The sequence below is a fragment of the Zingiber officinale genome, chromosome 2B (genome assembly GCF_018446385.1).
Source record: "Zingiber officinale cultivar Zhangliang chromosome 2B, Zo_v1.1, whole genome shotgun sequence".
Classification (NCBI taxonomy): Eukaryota; Viridiplantae; Streptophyta; class Magnoliopsida; order Zingiberales; family Zingiberaceae; genus Zingiber; species Zingiber officinale.
In genome coordinates, this window is record NC_055989.1 from 104,990,811 (window position 1) to 105,012,124 (window position 21,314).

At 40.3% G+C, this 21,314-nt stretch overlaps 2 long non-coding RNA genes across 3 annotated transcripts; both read right to left on the reverse strand.

Moving 5' to 3' along the window:
* Nucleotides 1-482: 482 nt before the first annotated feature.
* LOC122049377 lies at nt 483-1,835 on the reverse strand. 2 transcript variants are annotated; one of them, XR_006130942.1, is made up of 3 exons: nt 1,497-1,835; nt 1,209-1,335; nt 483-505 (listed from the first exon to the last, which is right to left on the reverse strand). It is a non-coding gene; the product is annotated as an uncharacterized LOC122049377 (long non-coding RNA). The 2 variants fall into 2 exon arrangements; XR_006130941.1 differs by lacking the exon at nt 483-505 and adding an exon at nt 1,023-1,137.
* Nucleotides 1,836-2,331: 496 nt separating this feature from the next.
* On the reverse strand, nt 2,332-2,821 carry LOC122049379. Its single transcript, XR_006130943.1, has 3 exons — nt 2,698-2,821; nt 2,462-2,533; nt 2,332-2,357 (listed from the first exon to the last, which is right to left on the reverse strand). It is a non-coding gene; the product is annotated as an uncharacterized LOC122049379 (long non-coding RNA).
* Nucleotides 2,822-21,314: the final 18,493 nt, after the last annotated feature.

Genomic DNA, 21,314 nt, shown 5'->3' on the forward strand with positions numbered 1-21,314 from the left:
TGACAACAGTTTGACATATTTAAACTGATGTCTTTGGGTACAATATACAACATGTTGACAATAAATAAAAAATTTATTAATCTTTTCCTACTCAACAGTTTATAAAAAACATCATCATCCAGTGCAAATTTTATCCAGTGCAAATCATCTAGTGCAAATTTCATTGATAAAAAACCTACAATCCAAACATAATCAATATTTACAATGCAAATTTCATTAAAGTACCAAACATCATCATCCAAACATCATTAAAGTACAAAACATCAACATTCAAACATCACAAAAGTTTACAAAACAAAATAGTACCCATAACAATATATCACACATATATATAAAATCCAAAATATCTTATTTTGTTGGATCAAGTCTTCTCTACCTGTGCATCTTCTAAACAGCCTGTGCATCTTCTAAACACCATATCAATAACTACAGCCTTTTCTGGTTTCTCCTCCCTCCTAGCTTCTCTTTTCTTCTCCTTTCTAGGTACGGGATCATTATCTTTTCCCTGAGGTAAATAGCATATGATTGCAAGTTAAGTCATTTCCCAGGAGTAAATGGCATAAAGATGATAATGACAAAGACGCTGTACACAATTGAATATGATAACAATACTTCTTTCTAGGCACAAATTAAAATTACTGCATAACTCACTTTCAGTTCAAGTTATCTACAAAATATCATTGATCAAGAACCTACAATCCAAACATCATTAAAGTACCAAACATCAACATCCAAACATCACCAAACTTTACAAAACTAAATAGTACCCATAACAATATATCACACATATATATGCCAAAGTATATTGTTTTGTTGGATCAAATCTTCTCTACTTGTGCAATTCCTGTGATTAAAGTACCAAAACTGGCTAAGTATATAACACCCTTTTACTTCCTGTGAAAATAAAAATCACATGATTTTAATCCAATTCAACAACAAGTCTAGCTAGTCTCCAGTATATATTTTTATCACCAACATTAGAGGTTGTAATATGTCAAGAGCTACTAGACCTTTGACATGTTTATACAAAGAGTTAAGTTTGCTTATTACACCAATATGCGTATCAAGTGTGAAAGGATTTATACAAAGAGTTAAGTTTGTTTATCCAACTGATGGGACTTTCCTGAGACAAGGAGCCTGCGAATACCCAGAACCAACTAATTACTCTTAACTTAGATAAATATGAAACATAACAGAATGATGCTTACCATGAAGATGCTCTTTCAGTGCTCCATTATGCATAAACTCATATACAAGAATGCTTTTGCCTTCTTGCTGGCAGTAACCGAGAAATTCAACCAGATTTCTGTGATGTATTCTTGAAAGTAGAGAAACCTGGAACAAATTTTATTGGTCAAATTGGTGCAATAATAACTTAGTGCAATCCTTCAGCAAGCTACCATAAACACACTTTATGAAGAACCTTAAGCATATCTTTTTGGTTTGGCTAAGCAATTAAGAGTAACCCTTTTACCCAAAGCTATGTAAACGGCTACCTCACTTGAGAACTGTCTGTTTCCCTGACAAGAATCATTGGTTTGAACTTTGACGGCAATTTCTTTTCCGTTTTTCAACTTTCCATAATACACTGTCCCATAGCCCCCAGAACCAACTTTTTTAGCAAAGTTTTCTGTGGCATCGTTGATTTCAGATAACCAATATCTATGTGCTGTTTCAATGCCAAATCCTCCGAAAGAAGCACTTAACTCTTGGAATGGTTGGGGAGGTGGAAGATCATCTGCAAATGAAAAAACAATATCTTTAATTCATATACATGTTTCAGACAAAAGTTAGTCAGTTGTATTGAGTCGTACCTACCTTCTCTTGAAAATAGTCTAAGTTTCTTAGGGATACGCCTCAAAATAGCATACCCAAGTTTGATAATTGTAATTTCATTGGAAAGTAGGACTTAAAGAGATATTCAACACAATCTAATAAGAAATACCCACGTGAAAACTATATTTTTGCCAAGAAGATGACCAGGTACTGTTCCGGACAGCATATTGTTCTGCACGTACCTGCAAGCTCAATAGTTACTTCATGTTGGAGTTGGTGCTAGACAAAGCCAAACTTTAAAAGAGAACAAATTTGGGCAAACATTGATGTTCGTTAAATGACAATATAATGGCAAGAAAGGACATACAGTTCTTGTAAATTTGATAGGCCATCCAAAAATGATAGATCACCAGTTAACTTATTGTTCTCAAGGTGACTGCAAAAAAACAATTCAAAAAGTCTAGCGAATGATTAAGTGTTTGATATATAAACCAGCAATATTTATATATTACATGTTTCTGAGACTTAAGCATGCACCGAGAGCAGGTATATGGCCACAAAGCACGTTTCCATCAAGCCATCTGAAATATTTGAATTTGACACAGTGACAAGGAATCATTAAATCCATCAACAGTTGTGCCGAATGAAATAAATTGACTTAGAACAGAAGTAGATTCTAACTTACAATTCGACTAGGCCAGTTAAACTAGCAAGCTCTGCAGGTATATTCCCCGTCAAATTTCTCCCTGATAGTCTACTGTTCATTATATGAATCTATTCATTAGTTCACGCGGCGAGAAGATAGCTAAAATTTGTACATTAGCAACAATTCATAGGTCAGCTAGAGAAACTGGAAATCATGCATGGGAAAGCAAAGCAAACATGACAAAGACCAATGAGAGTTAGAGAAGCATTCAGTACATTGAAACAATTTGTGGTTGCGGATCTGAATTACATTGAACCCATGACCATGGAGCTGGTAAGCATGGATCTCCACCTTCTTGTGCCCAAACTTCTTTTGGGTAATGTGATACAAAGCTTTCCATGGTCAATGCTGAAGAGAAAAGAGGTATAAAGGATACAATCTAAAAGGAAACAGTGTTGCTCTAGATTACCAAATTAACAAGATATTTCTTTACTTACCGTCTAGGGATCCATAATTTATCTCCATATACTTGTATATCTCAAAAGAATTTAAGATAGGTCCCTTGGATGAATCATTTGTTTTCTTAAAAGCAAAAGACAAGACAAAAGGGAGACTTATATTATATGATCCCAGTTCATATAGCCAAAAGGGAGAATTTTCAAAAGTTTAACTTGAAAAGAATAGTCAGACCTCCAAGTGAAATCACAGTCCAGATTTTTCAATACAAGGGTCCTAACAATTTAAAGAATAAACTCATTGAAAGAAAAAAAACACACCTTTTGGTTAAAATTCCATCTCTCCCTTGATGGAATAAAGTCCTCTCCATTGCCAACTCTGATCTGCAACATTTGTTTTAGTTGTCATAAATAACCTCAAATAATACGTAAAAGTATAAATACAAAACATAAAACCATACCCGGGGAGGATGTAATACTATGCCTCCTATTTGAGTAAAAGCAGTGACAATGCTAACGCCACATGCATGTAGGAGTGGGTTAGGATCATAATTATTGAACCTCAAAGCCTATCATCCAAGGATAAGCATGAAAAAAATAGCATACAGGTCATACCAACAAAACCAATCTTAAAGATCGGCACATACCTCACTGAGGACACTCATTCGTTGTTGAGGCTTCAACCTTGACTTTTCCACCAAGGAAGCTCATTGAAATGTTGACAGTGATTTGGTATATCTTTGTAGTGAAATGCTTCATTACATATGGTTCAAAAATTCTTCATTACAGCGATTTGGTATATAAAAGCAGCTTCTCCTAGTTTTTAAAATAATGCTTCATTGCATATGGTTCAAAAATTCTTATAAGCCAATTGATTGCAAAATGCTGACAAATAATGAAACAACACAACTCGAAAAAAACTCACATTTCATCTTTGCAAGGCTTGCCACTTATCCCAATGATTTTAAATTCTTGATTTGTATGAGTTGTCTTCACTCTCGAATTTTCAAAGCTCTTCTAGCCTAGCAACAACAAACAGTGAAAAAATAATCTTAGTAGACATAATATGAAGAATGAAACAAACAAGCTAAAACAAGTTGCCTCAATAGGTATATTATATATAGGCATTCAATAACCTAGAAAATAAAAATAAAGAACAAATTCTTAATCACCTTATTCCAATCCAGTTGGTATGCATCCTTGACATTTTGATTTGCAAGTAGAAAGCCAACCACTAGTCCAGGACACACAGTCATAATAGTAGAAACATCTATATTCAATAAATAAGAAAGATAATAATATTTTTAAAACAATAAAGTTTTTAGGAAGACTTATGAATACTAAGTAACAGTAGTATAAACAAGAAGACATCTATAATGTCTTCTTTATGGGAAGACTTATGAATTCTAAGTAACAGTAGTCTCAGTTTTTGAAACAAACTGTATCAAACAATGGAAGGGAAGGGAAAAAATGTTATCGGAAGGGAGAGTTTTGTGGTTGTGGCCACTACTAACATTCAAACGCCTTCCAGTGAGAATTTGTTGTCGGTCGAACATTTGGAAGATTCCAGTCATGCACCCTATTTGCCTCTGCAACTTTGGATTGTCATGATCAGCAGCAAATGCTTATAGAAACTTTGCTGACATATTTCTCTTCCTGCAACTACAAAATCCGAAATAGAACCAGAACACTCGGGCCAGAAATTAGATTAGGGTTTAGCAAAATACTTACCTCCTTTAATTTGTTCTACAATATTTCCTGACAAACACGCCAGCATTCACCCTTCACCATCAGTGCCCCTGATGCTACTTCTACCAAAGCAGTCCCACTGCATTAGAATGATATTATGCACCTAGCTAAAAGAAATCCCTTTTCCAATTTCCAGTCCCCAACCGAACTCAGCTTCTCTCCAAAACTTCCCTCCCTGGCTGGACTACCAACCACACCGAAGAAAACGGGCAAGTACACCTTCAATAAGAAAGGCACATGAGGAGAAGAAAAACAAAAAAAATACAGAAAAGGAAGCAACTTCAACACATTAGCCACTCCCTGTGACAGGTGCACCACCATAAACAAAAACAATAATAGAAATAAAAAAAATTAAAACAAAACTTGTTGCCTTCCTGTAGCTCCAATTTCCTTTTGTTGTTATCGACTAGAGAAGCAATGTGTGTAAGGAAGGTGTCAGAGGCAGGGAGTTCAGACGGGAGGAAACTAGCAAGGTATGGATGTGGGGTTTTGCGATCCCAAGGATGGTGAAAGATTCCAATGGGGGATGAACTTGGAATTGAATGGAATGGAGTGTTCTTTTAGTTAATTCCTTATTGGAATGGGAATTGTTCAATAAAGTATAGAAACACAGAGGCAGGAATTACTGGGCAAAATTTAGGACCGAAAATATACTAGAATACACGATACAAAAGAAGACTGTTGCTGCAATAGAAGAAATACAAAAGAAATATGTAGAGGCAGGAATTTCCACCTGTATTCCAAGCCAAATTGTGGTTAACTAGCATACATATATGATAATTAACTGTATGAAAGATAATTCATTTATCTCACAAGGATCATATATGCTAAGAATCCTACATAGTTGTAGTGTTTTTTGCTTCAAAGAGTTAGGTTCAATGAATTTGAGTGGTTAGTGCAAATCAAGTACAACATCTCATAGAAGATTAAAGTGTTCCACAGTATTGTACTCTTCTCAATGGTTGCTCGGAGATCAGATAAGGAAATGACTTACTAGATACTCTAAAAGGATAACCATATATAAACAACTTCGGTCCTTGCACTTGTGAATTCTGGAATTCCAAGCTCTAATCTTTTGGTGATGTAAATTTAAGAAATCAGCAAATGTAATACAAATAAAGAGTAAATCTAAATTACTTTTGCACCATATAAAGTGTGATATAACCATTCATATTGGAACTTAGACAATACATTTATATATGGAGATGTAGTGTCGATGCTGATCTACCACAGACCAAAATAACACCACTGCGTTTCTATACTTTATTGAACAATTTTCCACATATAACCTCTGAACATTAAAACCACTAGTCCAAGTCAATAAAGTTTTTAAGATTGTTTTGAAAAAATAATTGTCTCACAAGAAGAAATTCCCTAAAAATGTATTAGGGAATGTCCTCATACGGTTCGTCTATTCGACCTATTTGCTGTGGAAGTTGAGCAGAGAAAGAATTAATCTACCTGAAGAAGCGCCTTGATGACTTCCGGAGTGAGGATGGATTCCAACACGGAATCCTCCTGAAGGGAGATCAAAACATCTACGAAATCTTTCTCATCATGCGACGACACTCGCTCTTCATGTTCCTTGATAACCTGATCCAGCAGATCGTCCCACCTCTTATGGTTCTTCTTCACTCGCGCCACCTTGCCGAGCAACCAATCCACCCAACCGAGCCACGGGAGGTAATCCCCGAGATAAATCTTGGCCAGCAGCACCGAGTTCTCTGAGATGAGCTTCGAGAACAACCCTTTCTTCCCTTCGAACTTCTTCCCCGTGACTATCCGACACAGGATGTCGTTGGAGAAGGCAAATAGGACGGGGGACATGTCGATCTCCGCTGTCGATCCACAGGAGCAGATGGCAGCAACCATGGTGGCCACCTCCTACTCGCGAACCAGAGCGTAGGACTGTACCATCTTGGGGCTCAGTAGGTGGAGGGTGCATATCTGTCGGCGTTGCCTCCACTCATCGCCGTAGGGGGCGAAGGCCATGTCGCTGCAACCATCGAGGAGGATGCAGGTGACGGTGGTGGAGGAGCGGCTGGCACAGATGTGATCGTGGGTGCGGAGGACATCCCGGGCAGCATCGGGGGAGGAGACGACGAGGGTCGGGACGCGGCCGAGGCAGAGGCAACGCCTAGAGCCATATGAGAGAAAGATCATACGAGGAGAGAGGTTTAGGGTTCAGGTAGGCTAAGGGGGGAAAATAGTGCGCCAAAAATTTTTCGACTACTGCTACAACAAAAACGACGAAGGGGGAAAACGGCGAAAGAATAAAGTCAAAGACAACGATTTATTAAAACTGTTGTCTTTGACCCCTAAAAAAATATTTAAAGACAACAGTTTTAGAAAACTGTTGTAAAAGGTGTTGTTGATTTTACAAAAAGTCGCTCAACAACAACGGTTTTTATAAAATTGTTGTCTTTTATTTTTTTCAGGCGCTCAAAGACAACGGTTTTGCTAAAAACCGTTGTCTTTTACCAAATTAACAACAGTTTCTTCTAAAACTGTTGTCTTTATGGTGTTGTCTTTTAACAATTTTGTTGTAGTGCGTCCACGAGCCTTTCTTCGCACTCCCATGGATCAAGGGGGCATGAGGCTCGTGTTCCAAGAGTCGTCTGGTGAAGCACCAGATAGGGAAAAGCGTAAGATCAAAATGATAACTAGTGATAGCTCACCAGAGAAGGTCATTTCCTCATTCTCTCAAAGTGTACTAGATGATCCGCTTCCTAAGCGGTATCAAAATCTTCAGATCGGAGAATACACTGGAACAACAGATCCAGAAGATCATCTGTTGAAATTTGAGAACGTAGTATTATTACAACAATTCTCTGACGGGGTAAAGTGTCGGATGTTTCTCACTACCCTCGGAGGAGCTGCACAGCGCTGGTTCAAGAGATTGTCAGAGAAATCTATTCGGAAATTTAAAGATTTCAAGAAAGTCTTTCTACACCATTTCTCCAACAACAAAAGGTATCATAAGACTCCTTGGAGCCTGTTTTCATTTAAGCAAGCATCTAAAGAGTCCATCCAAGCATACATCAAAAGGTTCAATCAGGTAGCTATTGATGTACCTAATGCTACCACTGAAATATTAGTTAGCGCCTTCTCTCAAGGTTTAAATGATAATGATTTCTTTAAAGATTTAGTAAGGAATCCTCCTGTTAATTTTGATTCCCTGATTCAGCGTGCCACCGAGTTCATTAACGTGGAAGAAGCTCAAGCTGCTCGTAGAAAGGAGGGTGTTAACTCTTCTCCTTCCCAGGTTAAGGAGAAAGCTCCGGCCCCTGTGCCTCCACCTAGAGGGCCTTGAATAACTCATCCACCTCATCGACAACCAGAGTATCGTCCACAAGCTATACAACATGTGGAGATACAGCTAGAGGCACCAAGGAGATGGTGCACTTATCATAAAACTAGCAGTCATCATACTGAAGACTGTTTTGTTTTAAGAAATAAACGAGCTAATAGGGAGCGTTATCAGAGGCAGAACTATTATCGACAGCAATACCCCAGGCAGCAAAGTCCACTCAAACTAGAATATCGCCCGATCGAGCCTCGGCAGGAGGCAATACCAGTCCCCGCCGGTACTAGACAAGTGTCAGAGAAAGCACCTTCTGAAGCTATGATGACTCGGCAGGAAGAAAACAGGAGCAATGTTGCTCGAGGCAATATCAATATGATTGCGGGCGGACCCACTGATGGGGATTCTAATAGAGCCAGAAAAACACATGCCCGAAGACTGGAAATTCATGCCGTGGGATGTAGCATGGAACGGGCGGCCGGACCTGAAATAAGTTTTGGGCCCAGAGATCTCGAGGGGGTAGAAATACCCCATGATGATGCCCTGATCATCAAAGCTGTGATAGCCAACTACGCCATTGCTCGTACCTTCATAGACACGGGCAGCTCTGTCAATATTATATTCAAGAAGGCTTTCGATCAACTACAGATTGATCCGAGTGAACTTCAACAGATTGTTACTCCTCTATATGGATTCACAGGCAACGAAGTACAACCGTTAGGCCAAATAAAGTTGGTCATATCTCTGGGAGAAGAGCCTCTGATAAGAACAAGAAGATCTTATTTCATGGTAGTAGATGCTCCATCCTCTTATAACGTGATATTGGGTCGACCCGCCCTAAACGAGTTTAGGGTGGTCGTTTCTATTTTTTGTCAGAAGATTAAATTTCCTGTGGATAATCAAGTAGGGGAGGTACGAGGTGATCAGAAGACATCCCGAAAATGTTATGTGGAAATAATTCAAACTGAAGCTAACACCGCTAGAAAGATTCAAAGAATGGAGGTTAATGCCATTCGAGAGAAGCAGCATGTCCTGGTTTATGAAGAGAAGGAAGAAGTTCAGATCCAGGTCGGTCGGCCTGAAGCTACTACATATATTGCGGTTGATCTTAATCCTGTTCTGAAAGCCGAATTGGTGCAATGCCTGAAGAAGAATAATGATGTATTTGCCTGGATGCCCAAAGAAGTCTCGGGTGTTTCTCCTACAGTCATGGAGCATTCCTTGCATGTCTTCCCAGATGCCCGCCCGGTCATGCAAAGAAAAAGGAGTTTTAGCGCGGAACAAAACCAGATCATCAAAGAAGAAATAACTAAACTTATGGAAGCTGGTTACATCAGGGAAGTACAATTTCCAAGCTGGCTAGCTAATGTGGTGTTAGTCTCTAAGCCTGGAAACAAATGGCGAGTATGCATTGATTTCCGGGATCTCAACAGACCTTGCCCAAAAGACTACTATCCATTACCCAGGATCGATCAATTGGTAGACTCCACTGCTGGATGCGAATACATCTCTATGTTAGACGCTTATCAGGGCTATCATTAGGTTCCCTTAGCTAAAGAAGATCAAGAAAAGGTCAGTTTTATAACATCTGAAGGTACTTATTGTTATAATGTTATGCCTTTCGGACTAAAAAATGCAGGAGCAACCTATCAGAGGCTTATGAATAAGGTCTTCCAAAAGCAGATTGGTAGAAATATAGAAGTATATGTTGGTGACATCTTAATTAAGTCTCTTCAAGCTGCTGATCTATGCAGGGACGTAGAAGAGACCTGCAAGACATTGAGGCAATATGGGCTCAAATTAAATCCGAGCAAATGTTTATTCGGCGCGAAAGGGGGAAAGTTCCTGGGATATATGGTGTCCGAACGAGGGATAGAGGCCAACCCAACCAAGGTCAAGGACGCAACATGAGAGAAGCTCAGAGACTGACAGGCCGAATTACAGCCTTGTCTAGATTCATTTCTAGGTCGACCGATCGTAGTTTCCATTTCTTTAAAATACTTAGAAAGGCCAACAAATTTCAGTGGAATGAAGAATGTGATAAGCCTTTCCAAGAATTGAAAGATTATTTGTCTACTCTCCCTGTATTGGCTAAACCTATAGTAGGAGAGACTCTTTGGGTATATTTGTCGGCTAATGAAAACGCTGTAGGCTCTGTATTAGTCAGACAAGAAGGAAAGGAACAACAACCTGTATACTTTTCTAGCCATTTATTAAAAGGAGCTGAGTGTAGATACATTACACTGGAAAAATTAGCTTATGCCCTGATATTGACTGCTCGAAGGTTGCGCCCATATTTCTTAGCACATGAGATTATTGTATTAACCAACAGTACTCTTGGACGGGTGTTACTCAATCCAGAGGCATCAGGTCGGCTAATCAAATGGACGACTGAACTTGGGGAATATGACATTCAATATCAACCTCGCTCAGCCATCAAGGCACAGGCTCTAGCAGACTTCATCATAGAAGTTCAAGGCCCTGAGGAAGAAAAAATTTGGAAAATTTATGTAGATGGCTCTTCAACCAGACAAGGCAGCGGAATTGGTGTTCTTCTTATATCTTCGAGGGAAGATAGACTTCAACTCTCCATCAGATTGAATTACAGAGCTACCAACAATGAAGCAGAATATGAAGCCCTGATAGCAGGATTGCAGGCCGCTCAGCATATAGGGGCGGTTCGAGTCCTTATCTATTCTGATTTTCAGTTAGCAGCTCAACAACTATCAGGTAATTTTGAAATTAATAATGACAGGCTTAAGTTATATGCTGAAGCATTTGATAAGTTGAAGTCCCAGTTTCAAGAAGTGAATATACAAAAAATTCCTCAATCTGAGAATCAAGAAGCAGATGAATTAGCTAAGCTGGCCTCTGCTATAGTACCATGGAGTCTAGATCGGCCCGTAGAACAAACTCTGTTGATATCTTGTATTGAAAGACAGACTGAAGTAGAAATTCAAGGTGATTGGAGGGCTCAAATCATATTGTATTTGCAGCAAGGTATTCTTCCTAGTAATACAAAACATGCAAGGGTATTTAAGAAGAGAGCTGCTCAATACACTGTGGTAGGAGAATAGTTATATAAAAGAGTTTTTTCTAGACCTTTGCTCAAGTGTATTGGCACAGAAGATATACAGTTTATTTTACGAGAAGTCCATCAAGGTTCATGTGGCAGTCATATAGAGGGAAGGTCTTTGGCTCGCAAAATTCTGTTAGCAGGATATTTCTGGCCTACTCTACATGAAGATGCCAACAAGTTGGTAAGAACTTGTATTTCTTGTCAAAAACATCAAAATATCTTACATCATCCTACATAGTTATTGAGAACCTCTATAGTTGCATTTCCCTTTGATCAATGGGGCATGGACATAGTAGGTCCATTCCCTATGGCAGCTGCACAGAGAAGGTTCTTATCGGTAGCGGTGGATTATTTTTCTAAATGGGTGGAGGCAGAACCACTTGCTCGAATTACTGAAGATGCAGTTATTAAATTTCTATGGAAAAATATAATCTGCAGATTTGTCATTCCTCATAAATTAGTCTCTGATAATGGAAGGAAATTCCAAGGGGATAGGATCTTAGACTGGTGCAACAGTTACGGCATTACTCAGGCCTTTACTTCTGTAGCTTATCCGCAAAGTAATGGTCAAGCAGAAGTAGCCAAAAGGGAAATCATAAGGGGTTTAGCTCGTTGCTCGGCGTTGCTTGTTTCTTCAAAGATGTGCAGCGGAAATACAAAGAAACAATCACACGACGCTAACACGGTTGGTTTACTTGGTATCCACCTCACAAGAGGTGACTAATCCAAGGATCCACACCAACACACACACCCTCCACTAAATAAAACTCTCCTTTATGGTAACTACCAAGGGCGGAGAAGCCCTACAAGACTCAATACAAGAAGAGAGGGAAAGGATACAAGAAATACAAGCTTACAAGCTTACAATGAGTATAAACCCTAACCCTAGCTTCTCTTCTTGGCTTTGATCCGCCTCTTGACTTGGAGAACTTCCAAGATCCTTCAAGCTGGCGATCCGAGCTTTGTGAGTCTGTGGAGGAGGCGAGAGATCCGGAGTGAATGGGAGAAGAGATGTCGAAGGAATCGCTGCGGCCTTTATCGACGCCAACGGTCGGATCCGATCGATTCGAATGTTCCCAATCGATCGGGAGGCTTTGGATCGATCCACGGATCGATCGGCGCCTCTGCGAAAAATCCGGATCGATCCATGGATCGATCCATAGCACGGGCCCCCAATCGATCCACTGATCGATTGGGACATCTGGATCGATCCATGGATCGATCCAGAGGCTCTCTATTCGCTAGGAAAGGCTTGGATCGATTCACTGATCGATCCAGCTCCTGGATCGATTCACTGATCGATCCAGCTCCTGGATCGATCCACTGATCGATCCAACACTTGGTTTTTGCCCAAAACCAAAATTCTAAGCCTCTCAAACCAACATCCGGTCAACCTTGACCTGTTGGTACATCATGCCTAGCATCTGGTCACTCCTTTGACCTGCTAGGACTTCCCACCAAGTGTCTGGTCAATCCCTTTGACCCACTTGGACTTTTCTATTCATGCCAAGTATCTGGTCACTCCCTTTGACCTACTTGGACTTCCATCAGATGTCTGGTCAATCCCTTTGACCTATCTGTATTTCCTCGTGCCAAGTATCCAGTCAATCCTTTGACCTACTTGGACTTCCCAACACCAGATGTCCGATCATCCTTGATCCATCTGGATTTTCCCTTGCCTGGCTTCACTCACCAGGACTTCCATTCTACCTAACATCCCAGTTAGGACTTCCCAGTCAAGTATCCGGTCAACCTTGACCTTCTTGACTCTTCTTCAATCAATTTCTTATTGTCAAACATCTAAACTCAAACCAAGACTCAGCTTGGTCAACCAGGTCAACCTTGACCTGAGGGATGTTGCACCAACAATCTCCCCCTTTTTGATGTTTGACAATACCACAATAACACTTACAATACCACATGTAAGTTAGGCTAATCCTATAGCCTCAATCTTCATGCCACTAGGTAATGAACACATAAATTAAGCTCTTCATTCTCCCCCTAAGAGGGCACACTCCCTCTAGGTAATTAAAGCCTAACTTACACCCATTCACAGGCCCTTTCATTCTCCCCCTATTGGCACACATCAACCCATCTTTGGGCACACATCAACCCATGCCCCAATTTTGGGTACACATCAACAAATCCATTTGTTGACGACTCTCCCCCTTAAGAGTTGCTCCTTGTTGTTCACAACATCACTCGTTGTGATCAACACGATAATGAAGGTCTCATACCCTTCATTTATCCTTAACTTCTCCCTCAATGTAGACAAATACCCAACCTTGAGCATTTTCTAACCACTTGAGTTCCCACTTGAAATAATGAGGATATCCACTCCCCATTTCAAGTTCAAAAGCTCATACATGAGCATTTTCTTTAAAGAAGGTTAACCACCTTCCAAGGTTCATGAAAAATAATTTTTCATGTCTTTAAAGAGTCCCTCCCCCTAAAGACATGGTGGTAACTTCTGTCATTGCACCAACAATGACTTGGAATCCCTAAACCTTTAGGAAACCCAAATTTAGAAGTTTTGAGGTTCAAATACTCAAAATTTGAAACAAACCTCAACCTAAACTTCAATGAAGCCTTCCTTAACCAATCCATCCTTGTTTTCACATGAAAACACCCTTGTATGTATACAAATGTATTTTGGGGGGTTTGGAATGGTTACCTAGACTTAAAAGGGGTTCAAAGATGCTGAAATCAGGCCTTCCTAGCCAAAATCAGCAGCTTGGATCGATTGGAGTTGGGTTCCAATCGATTGAACCTTTCTGAATCGATCCACTGATCGATTCAGACTACCTGGATCGATCGGCTGATCGATCCAGCGAGCTTCTGCTCGCGGGGGACTTGCCTTCTGAATCGATCCACGGATCGATTCAGGCACTCCAATCGATCCATGGATCGATCGGAGCTCTGATAGTTGCATTTCAGTCAACTTCAGAAACCCCTAGAAAATTCTACAAAAATCCAAAAATCATGAAATTTCGTGTAGACATTATTTAGGGCATACTTAATCATGGAAAAATAGTTTTCTATGAAAATACATCATATTTTCAAAGATTGACACAAGATTGAAAACTCGCTAAAACTTTAGCGTTTTCTTCAAGTTTGTGTCTAACTATTTAATGGTGATTACTATCAAAAGATAGCCTTCACCATGGTTTTCCAAAAGCATTTTTTTAAAACATTTTCAAAACCAATATCCCATCATGTTCCTTGGGCATAATGCACATGACTTGTACATTAGCTTTCCCAATGATGGGAAAACACATAACTATGTGTTTTGATGAACCTAAAAACTCAAAAGAATGCACTAAATCAACATCTTGAGCTTTGTTCATCATCCTAACATCTCACTTATATCTAATGTGCATTAAACCACATACAAGTCACCTTATAGTCTTTGTGAGATGTAGATTTTGGTTTTGCCCTAATCTAGGGATCATGCATATCTATCTAGGCATTTTAAAGATATTAGACATCCACCTAGGATGTCACTTGTTAATACGTGTTGCTAAAATGCCATTTGTCCTTAATTACAAGGAATTAAACTAATGCATGATAATGTTATGGCATACATCAAAATAAAATAACTTTCAAAAGAAAGATTCCTATAACTACATGATGTATGAATGTCATGACATGGTATTTTTGGATTTTGCATAATAAAACATGAATGCAAAAATAGACATGATGTCATGGCATATGATGGGCAAACAATCATGGCAAGATTTAGCATAAATAAAATATACCTAGATTAACTATCTAAGTATCCTTAAAATCTTAGCTAAACTTACAACTTAAACCTAGATTGCCCTAAAGTGCTTCAAGAAAATGCCAAAGCCTAAATTGGCATTTCTAATTTCCTTGATTAATTTATGCCAGTCGAAATTAAGCATATCCTCAAATGTTGGCATATTTCATTTTTCACAAGAGTAGCACTTTTAAATTAAGGCCCGGATTGCCTTAAATTTCCTAAGAACATACCAAAATCCCAACTTGGTAGTTCTTCTGAATTTCCCAATATGTGCCATTTAAGATTAAAATCAATTCTTCCACCATTAGGCACATTTTACTCTTTCAAGGAGTAATTAAAACTTCCATTTCATTTTCAAAGTTTAACAAAACCTTGAAAATGCTCCTTGAGTGTCAATTTCCTCAAAGTTGGGTTAACTACCCTTCTAATCGGAGTTGACACTCTCTAACCCATTTATGGGGTAGAGAAAATGCTCCTAGGAACCCAACACCTATTGGTGCTCCTTGGATGCTCTAGGTACTCACTAGGGATAACTTCCCTAGATACCTTCCTAGTGACCTTGTTGGGCTTCTTAGAAGCCTTGGTCACATTTTCTAGGTCAACTCTAGGGATAGCCTCCCTTGTGACCTTGTTAGTGACTTTCTTAGACTTCTTAGAAGTCTTAGTCACTTTGGTTGCAAAGAGACTTCTAGGGATATCTTCCCTTGTATCTTTGACTTGACCTCTAAACTTAGGGTTTGTTCCATAGCTATATGGAACCCTATGATAACTAGGCACATCCCTTTTAGCTTTGGATTTGTATCCCAAACCTAGGTTATGCTCATTTTGCCCTTTTAGGATATTTTCCATCCTTTTTAGGGTCTTTTCCATTTTATCAAGTCTTGATCTCAAGACTTGATTTTCTATCATTAAATCCTTAGATTTTGATTTTTCATTACACCCATGAGCATTTTTGTTTTTGGGCTTGTATCTATTTTCCTTAGTGTTCTTGCCCAAGTGTCCATCTACCTTCCTAACCTTAGGTTGGGTAGTTTTGGCATGTAGGGCCACATGTTTTTCCTTAAAGCCTTCATGCTTCCTATTCTTATGGTAAATCGCATTAAAATGATAAAAATTAGAACTATCATGCTTTTTACCATAATGTAAAGGGGTAGGCTCAATAAAAGATACCTTCTTCTTTACCTTGGAGGCTCCCCCTTGACTAGTGCCTCCTTGAGCCTTGACCACCTTCTTCCCCTTGGGGCATTGACTTCGGTAATGCCCCTTTTGATTGCAAGAGAAGCATATAATATGCTCCTTGCTCTTCTTTGTGTTGGGGATGATCTCCTTGGGCTTCACCTTGCCTTTTTGTGCCACTTGGCCCTTCTTCTTGGCCAATTTAGGGCACTTGCTCTTGTAGTGCCCATGTTCCCTACACTCAAAGCATATAATATGATTTTTATTATTAATTGAAATATTTATACCTTTGCTTGTAGGGGTGGCATTTTCTTTGGATCCGGAGGTAGAAGCTTCCTCTTGATCGGACCTTGATTCTCCTCCATTTGATTTTTCTTGACTTGTGGAGGTAGAATCTTCTTCCTCCTCTTTGTCTCTTGACCCGGATGTAGAAGCTTCTACTTCTTCTTGATCCGGCGTCACCAGGATTGCTCCCCTCAATCCTAGAGGTGGAGGCTTCATCATCTTGAATATGAAACAAGGAGTATGCTCCTCCTTGTTCCCTTCGTTGCATTCCCTTGAGGATGAAGCTTCTTCTTGGATTTCTTCTTCGGAGGTTGAGCATCTCTCAACCTCGGAGTCCTCCTCTTGGTCTTGCTCCAAAGAGTCACCCTCTCTGGATACTTCTTGCTCTTGTACAGTGGAGGGGATCTCTTCATGAAGCTTGGCCAATTTGCTCCATAATTCCTTTGCATCTTCAAATTCTCCAATTTTGCAAAGGATGGTGCTTGGCAATAAATTGACCAAAAGCTTGGTGACTTTGTCATTTGCATCGTACCTTTGGACTTGCTCCGAGCTCCATTTGCTTTTCTTGAGAAGCTTGCCCTTCGAGTTTGTTGGAGCTTCAAATCCTTCCATTAGAGCAAACCATTGCTCTATCTCCATCATAAGAAAGTTTTCGATTCTTGATTTCCAAGAATCGAAGCTCGTGGAAGTGTATGGTGGAGCCACCCTTGTGTCAAATCCAAGTCCATCTTGGAATTGCATCTTGAAGTTGATCCTTTTGATTTCTTTGACTTTGATGAATTTGCTCCAACTTCTTCGCCCTCTAGCTTTTCTTGTTATGCTTGACCCTTCCGGCGATGATTCCGGTGAAGAGCGGCCTTGCTCTGATACCACTTGTTAGGTCCAAAAGTAGCTAGAAGGGGGGGGGCGGGTCGCTCGTTGCTCGGCGTTGCTTGTTTCTTCAAAGATGTGCAGCGGAAATACAAAGAAACAATCACACGACGCTAACACGGTTGGTTTACTTGGTATCCACCTCACAAGAGGTGACTAATCCAAGGATCCACACCAACACACACACCCTCCACTAAATAAAACTCTCCTTTATGGTAACTACCAAGGGCGGAGAAGCCCTACAAGACTCAATACAAGAAGAGAGGGAAAGGATACAAGAAATACAAGCTTACAAGCTTACAATGAGTATAAACCCTAACCCTAGCTTCTCTTCTTGGCTTTGATCCGCCTCTTGACTTGGAGAACTTCCAAGATCCTTCAAGAACTGGCGATCTGAGCTTTGTGAGTGCTGTGGAGGAGAGATCTGGAGTGAATGGGAGAAGAGATACCGAAGGAATCGTGCGCCTGCGGCCTTTATCGATGCCAGCGGTCGGATCCCGATCGATTCAATGTTCCCAATCGATCGAGGCTTTGGATCGATCCACGGATCGATCCGGCGCCCTCTGGGAAAAATGCCCGGATCGATCCATGGATCGATCCGCGCTCTGAAAGTCGCCCCAATCGATCCACCGATCGATTGGGACATCTGATCGATCCATGGATCGATCCGGGCTCTGTTCGCTAGGAAAGGCTTGGATCGATTCACCGATTGATCCAGGCTCGGATCGATCCACCGATCGATCCAACACTTGGTTTTTGCCCAAAACCAAGTTCCAAGCCTCTCAAACCAACATCCGGTCAACCTTGACCTGTTGGTACATCATGCCTAGCATCTGGTCACTCCTTTGACCTGCTAGGACTTCCCACCAAGTGTCTGGTCAATCCCTTTGACCCACTTGGACTTTTCTATTCATGCCAAGTATCTGGTCACTCCCTTTGACCTACTTGGACTTCCATCAGATGTCTGGTCAATCCCTTTGACCTATCTGTATTTCCTCGTGCCAAGTATCCAGTCAATCCTTTGACCTATTTGGACTTCCCAACACCAGATGTCCGATCATCCTTGATCCATCTGGATTTTCCCTTGCCTGGCTTCACTCACCAGGACTTCCATTCTACCTAACATCCCAGTTAGGACTTCCCAGTCAAGTATCCGGTCAACCTTGACCTTCTTGACTCTTCTTCAATCAATTTCTTATTGTCAAACATCTAAACTCAAACCAAGACTCAGCTTGGTCAACCAGGTCAACCTTGACCTGAGGGATGTTGCACCAACAGAAGTAACCAATAGGGGAATCATAAGAGGTTTAAAGACCAAACTGGATCATGTCGGAGGTAGCTGGGTAGATGAATTACCCAACGTTCTTTGGGCATATCGTACTACGCCTCGAGAGGCTACAGGAATCACTCCCTTTCAATTAGTTTACGGAGGAGAAGCAATAATTCCCATCGAGGTGGGAGTAGAATCTGACAGAAGACAATTATATGATGAGGACAATGAGGGTCGGCGACTCATGGAGCTAGACTTGATAGAGGAGATTAGAGATAAAGCTGCTACTCGGCTGGCATCATATCGACAACGGATGAGACAAAACTATAACAAAAGAGTCATCCCCAGATTTGTCCAAGTAGGAGATTTGGTATGGAAGCGAATTAAACCTATCGGAGATGTCAGTAAGTTGGCACCACAATGGGGAGGACCTTACAAAGTAATATAAAAACTCACATCAGGTTCATATTATCTCCAAGATACTGAAGGAAGAATTTTATAGCGTCCCTGGAGTGCAAATCACTTACAGCCTTATCGAACCTAACTACATCATACTGCTTAAGAATATGTCTGGAAAAACAAATCACAATTATTTGAAGTCCTCGATGACTGAGGACAAGTATACCTACAGTTTATGTACTTTACTTCTTTTAATAAAAGCCAAGCAAGACAAATACTGCCACAGAAATAAGTATGGTTCATACAGATTGATAAATGTCGAGGGGACTTTCGTTATATATCTCGAGCAATTTACAAGGGAGGAACCCTACAGGCCTATTCAGCTCCCCTCAAGAACCCATAAACTTTAAAAACTGCCACAAGGTTAGTGCAAACATCATATTTTTACATAGAACATAGTCGATCGGGAAATCTCATGAAGTAACTCAGACGGGTCTTCATTGGAGGAACCGGAGACTTTAAACCATCACAGAACATAGTCGATCGGGAAATCTCATGAAGTAACTCGGACGGGTCTTCATGGGAGGAACCGGAGACTTTAAACCATCATAGAACATAGTCGATCGGGAAATCTCATGAAGTAACTCGGACGGGTCTTCATAGGAGGAATCGGAGACTTTAAACCATCACAGAACATAGTCGATCGGGAAATCTCATGAAGTAACTCGGACGGGTCTTCATGGGAGGAACCGGAGACTTTAAACCATCACAGAACATAGTCGATCGGGAAATCTCATGAAATAACTCGGACGGGTCTTCATGGGAGGAACCGGAGACTTTAAATCATCACAGAACATAGTCGATCGGGAAATCTCATGAAGTAACTCGGACGGGTCTTCATGGGAGGAACCGGAGACTTTAAACCATCATAGAATATAGTCGATCGGGAAATCTCATGAAGTAACTCGGACGGGTCTTCATGGGAGAAACCGGAGACTTTAAACCATCACAGAACATAGTCGATCGGGAAATCTCATGAAATAACTTGGATGAGTCTTCATGGGAGGAACCGGAGACTTTAAACCATCACAGAACATAGTAGATCAGGAAATCTCATGAAGTAACTCGAACGGGTCTTCATGGAGGTAACCGGAGACTCTAAACCATCACAAAATATAAGTCGATCGGGAAATCCCATGAAGTAACTTGGACTGGTCTTCATGGAAGGAACCGGAGACTTTAAACTATCACAGAACATAGTCGACCGAGAAATCTCATGAAGTAACTCGGACGGGTCTTCATGGGAAGAACCGGAGACTTTAAACTATCACAGAACATAAGTCGATCGGGAAATCTCATGAAGTAACTCGGACGGGTCTTCATGGAAGGAACCGGAGACTCTAAACCATCACAAAACATAAGTCGATCGGAAAATCCCATGAAGTAACTCGGACGGGTCTTCATGGAAGGAACTGGAGACTCTAAACCATCACATAACATAAGTCGATCAAGAAATCTCATGATTTCAAAGCCTAATCGACCGCGGTTATACGGACATGAAGCCAGGATTCAAAAGGGGATTCTATGCATATGATGCGTTATTCATCTGGAAGCCCATCTATATGAAAGTCTTTACTTAAAAATCGTCTAGGATATTATACTCAGCTCAAAGCTCAAGAGTTTTATACAATTCTTTATCCGATATCAACCGGGATTATTCATTCTTTTGGCAATATGGAGCACACTGGATGTTATCTGCGGAAGGATTCATCAAGACAAGGCTTAACTTCAAAAGATGAGCAAGGAATTCTAGAATAAAGCTTATATTTAATGTTCAGAGGCATTTCAAGAGAGGCATTCTCAAATCAGCACAATAGAAAAAACAGGTAAGTATTAAAAATTTCCTATACAGCACGATCAATTAATTGCCAAACTTTGGTTATACTTCTTTATTAGTTCTGCATTTACAAGCCTTTTCTGAATAATCTCTTTAAACATATAGAAAAGGACCTTTTATATCTGCGGGTAGCTCTTCGTTAAACCTACGACGATTTATGAAAGAAAGGGGGGTTCCTTGGGTAAATAGTCACCCTCTCGTAACTGTTGAAGAACTCCCGATACAGAATGATTTAGAGCACCTACTATCCTACGAACGAATTCTCGGGCAAATGATGGAGAATTTAAGTAAACCAATCACCACTCCTCCCATCGACTCCTCTCTTGCTCCTTATAACTCTGGAAATCAGCTTGCAGCTTTATGTTTTGATCTTTCAAAGCATCCTTCTCTAATTTAAGCTGTTCCAATTCCTTCTGGAGCAGCGACAATTCGACATCTTGAGCTTTCCTTTGTTCTTGTTCCTGTAGGATAGTGAAATCATGAGAGGCTAGGTCTTGAGCTTGGTCATAAAGACAGGCATTATGAAGCTTCTCTACTTTCTCTAAAAGAAGACTTTTATGAGAAGCATCTGAGAGAGCTTTCTCTTTTAAAGCAATCTCTAGTCTAAGACCAGAATGTAGCCGATCCACCTGTAATTCTAAAGTT